Below are 6000 nucleotides of genomic sequence, written 5' to 3'. Positions count from 1 at the left end.
GGACCTCGAGCTGGGCCAATAGCCACGCGCCAGGCTCCTGCTAAGCTCGAGCTTTCAGCACCCCCCCCCCCTCTCCATCCTATGGGGGCAAAAGGGCACGAACTCTTTTAAGGGCGCAACGGGTGAACGGTTCAACCCTCAAACGCATGGGCAGTGCGCACTTCCGCTTGTGATACACCAGGGGATACATTTTCACACCTGTAAACACAAGAAACACCAGGGTCTCTAGTCTGTCTGGGCGTCATTTTCGAAATTGAAGAGCCTGGTCGATTTTCGAAGACCACCGGGAGGAAAGGGATGAAGAGACGAGGCCAGCTCTGCCATCCATCTTTCCCAGGTCTGTAAATTAAACACGGTTAGATTGAGTGATATTAGAGTTGGTTTTCATAGCTCTTAGAAGCGACAGGAGTGTGGTCGGAAGTGCTATATTCAAACTTATTGTTACTTTGACTCCCTATTTCTGGTTACCTTGGTGACACGGGCTTCTGGACATCGAGAACATACCACGGACCTCCTCCCCGCACAGGTGACTGGTGCCGAACAGGGACAGTTTTTTTTCCAGTGAGTAGAGTCCAAAGCCCAGAATCCCATTTACGGCGGCAGCGTCGAGTAGGAACCTCTTGGGACGAGTGAACTGGACCTACAAAGTACAGCAGAGAGGGGATTTTTGGGGGACGTTTAACCAATTAGTGCAGAGAAGAATATTGTCTTATTTGTTTCAGAGAGCGGGAAGCGGCGGTGACATACGGCTTTCCTGCAAGAACTCAGTTTTAAGGGAACAGACTGAGCAACCCACAGCGACTTTCGGAGGATTTTGTAGATCTGTGCCTGGAATAAAAAGGTATAAAATCCACCCCAAATTGAAAACTGCAGTTATTTACTTTGAAAGACGTTTAATTGCTGTCTTTTACTTACTTCGGTGCGCTATGTCAGAGTGAATAACACGTGAATTTATTTACGCGTTTTAATGGCTCAAATGAGTTATTCAATTTTAAACAAAAAAAAATTAAATGTACATTTTGTATTTGCTTTTGTTTTCGGGTTCTGCCTTTCCGACCATTTCTCCATTAAATACGGGTGTTGCGCCATTTGATATGTTGCACTTACCTCGTGTCCTCCTTGCGTTGGCTCTAGAACTTCTGCGCAAAACACAAATATACAATTTACTGCACACTGTGCGTGGCGAGCGAAATTATAACCCTTGCACCACGTTCTGCGTGGCTAATGTAAGTTTACCCCTTGCTTCGCGTTCTGCGTGGCTGCTGTAAGTTTACCCCTTGCTTCACGTTCTGCCTGGCTAGTATACTTTTTTACCCCCGTTGCTGATTCTGCCCGTTTGGTGCATGTTTACCGCCTGTGGAACATTTTGCCTGCACCTTCTGCCCGTTAGAGTATTTTTTACCCCCTGCTGCAAATTCTGCGTGTTTAATGTATTTTGCTTCTTGGTGCATTGTCGGCGTGACTAGTGTATTTTTACACCTTCCACCACAGTCTGACTAGCATACTTTTACGTTTTGCTGCATAGGCTGCGCTGCTATAGTATTTCCCCCCATGCTGCACAGGCTGCGCGGCTAGTGTATTTTTACCACTAAGTGCACATTCTTCACTGCTAATCTATTTTTACCTCTTTTTATACTATTTGCGTCGCTAGTGTATTTTTACCCGTAAGTGCACATTATTCGCTACTAGTGCACCCTCGCTGCACATTCTGCGTGGCTAGTGTATTTTGTCTCTTTTTGTACAATCTGCGTGGCTAGTGTATTTTCCACTTGCTGCACAGTCAGCGTTTTCAGTGTATTTTTACCCTTAAGTGCACATTACTCGCTTCTGGTGTATTATTACCCCTCGCTGCACATTCTGCGTGGCTAGTGTATTTTGCCTCTTTCAGTACATTCCGCGTGGCAAGTGTATGTTACCTCTAGTTGCCCATTCTCCCCGGCTAGTGTAATTTACCACTACCACTCCTGCACATTCTGCGTGGCTACTGTATTTTTTCTCTTTGCTGCACAGTCTGCGTTCCTAGTGCCTTTTTAACTCTTGCTGCAGTCCGCCTGGCTAGTGTATATTTATCATTTGCAGTACGTTCTGCCTGATTAGTGTGTTTTTACCTCTTGTTGCCCATTGTGCCGGCGAGTGTAGTTTTACCAGTACCTGCTTATTCTGCGTGGCTGCTGTTTTTTTTTCTCTTTGCAGCATTGTCTGCGTACCTATTGTATTATTACCTTGCTACACAGTCTTCCTGGCCAGTGTGTTTTTACCTCCTGCTGCACATTCTGCCTGGCGAATGTATATCTATCATTTGCTGCACATTCTTCCTGGCTAGTGTATATTGCCATTAGCTGCTCATTCCGTCTGGCTTGTGTAATTGTACCCCTTGCTGCACATCCTGCCTGGTTAGTGCATAGCTTCCATTTTCTGCACATTCAGAAGTTAGTGTATGTTTACCTCCTGCTGCACATTCTGTGTAGCTAGTGAATATCTATCATTTGCTGCACATTCTGCCTGGCTAGTGTAATTATACCCCTTGCTGCACAGTCTGTCTGGCTAGTGTAGTTTTACTTCCTGTTGCACATTCTGCCTGGCTAGTATATTTTTATGTTCCCGCTGCACATTCTGCCTGACTAGTAACTTCCAGCTGCACATTCTGTCTGGCAAGTGTATTTTTTACTTCTGGCTGCACATTCTGCCTGTCTAGTCCAATTTTACTTCCCGCTGCACATTCTGCCTTGCTAGTGTATGTTTACCCAACCCAATCCAATCATTCTTTATTTCGGTCCGTGGACCATAAAAGAACATACACAAATATATACAATATAATAAAAAAAAAACAGATTAAAGAGCTAAATCCCAGCTAAAACAGGATTGGATGCCATTCGCTTCAAAGAATAAACAGATCGGTCAATATTAGATCCGCTACTGGTTCCTAAGAGGACTTTTCGTGCCCACCACATAGAACTCCAAAAACGGGAGACGCATAAACAATTTGGAGTTCAGTCTTGTATTTTAGGAGCCTGAGTGCTTCTTTACAGTGTCGTGTGCCTAAGTTCCTGCACAACTGGACCAACCATCTTTGTCTGATTTTGTAATATCCTGGACAAAAAAAGAATACATGAAGTTCAGTGTCCTCTCCCCTGCTGCAGGCTGGACACCCAGAGCAGTGCCGGACATTTATTAGTGAATGAGCGCAAAGGGAGATCCTCGCCTAGATTGCACGTACAGTTTCCTGGCTAGAGCGGTCGTATTTCATCTAAGCATGGCTCTATATTATACATATCCTTTATTGCCCAAAAATGAACTGTAAGGGAACCAATGCCAGAGTTTTCGTGAAGTTGGGCAAGTTTGCCCGCCCTGCAACTACTGACTAGTTGGTTGCGCATAATTGCCACACAGGCCGACTCCGGGTTGTTCCATAAGTTATCTCTCCCTGCGATACTGAGACCTTGCCTGATGTGTGCAAACCAAGCCAGTTTACCTATACCAGGGAGACTCAGAAGATCTTGGAGCTTAGACCTGTAGTCGGCCAATTCTGGGGTCACCCATAAGCGCCGCCAAAATAACAGGGGTCTGCAACCTATTTCCTCTGCGATGGATCTCACCCCTAGATCCAATCGCAGTGGGACTAATGGGGAGCTCACTGGTAAGCCGAACAGCTGTCTAAGGAAACTGTCCTCAGTTTCAATTATGGACATGGGGAGACAATGTACCCAGAGTTCAGCCCCGTACAAAGCAGCACTCCTAAGTTGGGTTTTATAGATCTCTATGACTGGGCTTACAGGCTTGTGAAAAGAATTTCTATAAAACTTGGCCAGGCCGCCAGCGGTCTGGGCCAATTTGAGGCTTGACTTATCCATTTGGGGGCCCCAGGCCATTTTTTCAGTTAGAGTGAGGCCTAGGTAGTCAAAAACCGATACCCGCTTCAGTGGAATACCATTCATGTGCGGGTTGGGGCGGATTGAGCTATCGCGGTTGAAGACCATATATTTTGTCTTTTGTGTTTTGATCTCCAACCCCCTATGCCTACAAAACTCACAGAGCCCATCAAGGATTCTCTGGATGCCCATTGGGGATTTAGAGAGCAGTAAGGTGTTATCTGCGAACATCATTGCTGGAATTAGCTTGTATGCTAGCTTGGGGGCATCTATGTCCCTCAATGCACTCAACGCGCCAGCAGTCCGTTGATGTAGATGCAGAACAAGGTAGGGGCGAGCACATAGCCCTGTCTGACTCCCCTGTCGACTGGATTAGGCAAAGTGAGTTCCCCCTTCCTCCCGTACCTGATCTGGGCATGGTTGCCATCGTGGAGTCTTCTCAACATGTTCATAAGATAGTGGGGTATTCCAAGAGCACTCAACACCACCCAAAGGGCATCTCTGGGAACCAGGTCAAAAGCACTTTTGAGATCCACAAAGACAAGAGAGAGACCACCACCTTCCAAATACACCAATTTCCAGTAAAGGAGTTGGAGCCTAAACATCTGATCTATAGTGGATGTTGTTTCCCTAAAGCCAGCTTGTAGGGGGCTCATAACCTTATGTTCCTCCAGCCAGGATTGCGGGCGATTTAGTAGGATCCTGGCAAAGAGTTTTTGCGATACATCAATCAAACTGATCGGCCTGTAGTTGGTGGGTAATAGGAGAGATCCCTTTTTGTATACCGGAAGAATCTCGTCTCCAGCCCGGGTTGCAGGGAGTGCCATCCCTTGTAGGATGGCATTGAAAATCAACCATAAATAGGGACCCTAGATGTTAGGTTCGGCCTGGAAAAGATCCCCTTGTACCTTGTCCAAATCGGCGGCTTTGCCGGGAGCTATTCTAGTTAGGGCTTTGATAACTTCTGCCAGGGTAATCTCCTCAGCAACTGGATTAGAATTCACGGGTGGCAATGTGGCTAGGGTCTGGCTACTAGCCTCGACCTCCGGTGGAGCATAAAGTGTTTATCACTTGCTGCACATTCTGCCTGGCTAGTGTATGTTTACCTCCTGCTGCACATTCTGCCTGACTAGAGTATATCTATCATTTGCTGCACATTCTTCCTGGCTAGTAGATATTTGACATTTGCTTTATATTCTGCCTGGCTGACGCATTTTAACTTCCCACTGCACATTCTGACTAGCTGGTGTATATTCGCACATTCGGTCTGGCAAGTGTATTTTTGCTTTCCGTTGCACATTCTGCCTGGCTAGTGTTTGTTTGCGATTTTATGCACATTCTGCCTGGCTTTTGTAGTTTTACTTAATGTTGCATTTTCTTACTGGTTAATGTATATTTACAGTTTGCTGCACATTCTTACTGGCTTGTGTATTTTTACTTCCTGCTGCACATTCTGCCTGAGTTGTGTAGTTTTACTTCTCGCTGCACATTCTTCCTGGCTAATGTATATTTGCAGTTTGCTGCACATTCTACCTGCTGCACATTCTGCCTGGCTCGAGTATATTTATCATTTGCTGCACATTCTTCCTGGCTAGTGCATATTTGCCATTTTCTGCATACTCCTCCTTGCTAGTGTACTTTTACTTCCTGCTTCACATTCTGCCTGCCTAGTGTATTTTTACTTCCCATGGCGCATTCTGCCAGGCTAGTGTATGTTTGCCATTTACTGCACATTTGCTGCACATTGTGCCAGGCTAGTGTATGTTTGCCATTTGCTGCACATTCTGCCAGGCTAGGGTAGTTTTACTTCCTGCTTCACAATCTGCCTGGCTAGTGTGTTTTCACTTCTTGCTGCACGTTCTGCCAGGCTGGTGTATTTTTTAGTTACTGCTGCACATTCTGCCTGGCTAGTGTATTTTTACTTCCTGCTGCACATTCTGCCTGGCTAGTGTATGTTTGCCATTTTCTGCACATTCTGCCTGGCTAGATTATTGTATTGTTACTTCCAGTTTCACGTTCTGCCTGGCTAGTGTAGTTTTACTTCCCACTGCACATTCTTCCTGTCTAGTGTATTTTGACTTCTCACTGCACATTCTGCCTCGCTAGTATATGTTTGCCATTTGCTGCGCAT

Source organism: Triturus cristatus, chromosome 1_2 (assembly GCF_964204655.1).
Source record: "Triturus cristatus chromosome 1_2, aTriCri1.1, whole genome shotgun sequence".
In the NCBI taxonomy this organism is placed as follows: Eukaryota; Metazoa; Chordata; class Amphibia; order Caudata; family Salamandridae; genus Triturus; species Triturus cristatus.
The sequence above is the reverse complement of the archived record's forward strand: the minus strand, read 5'-3'. Positions refer to the sequence as shown.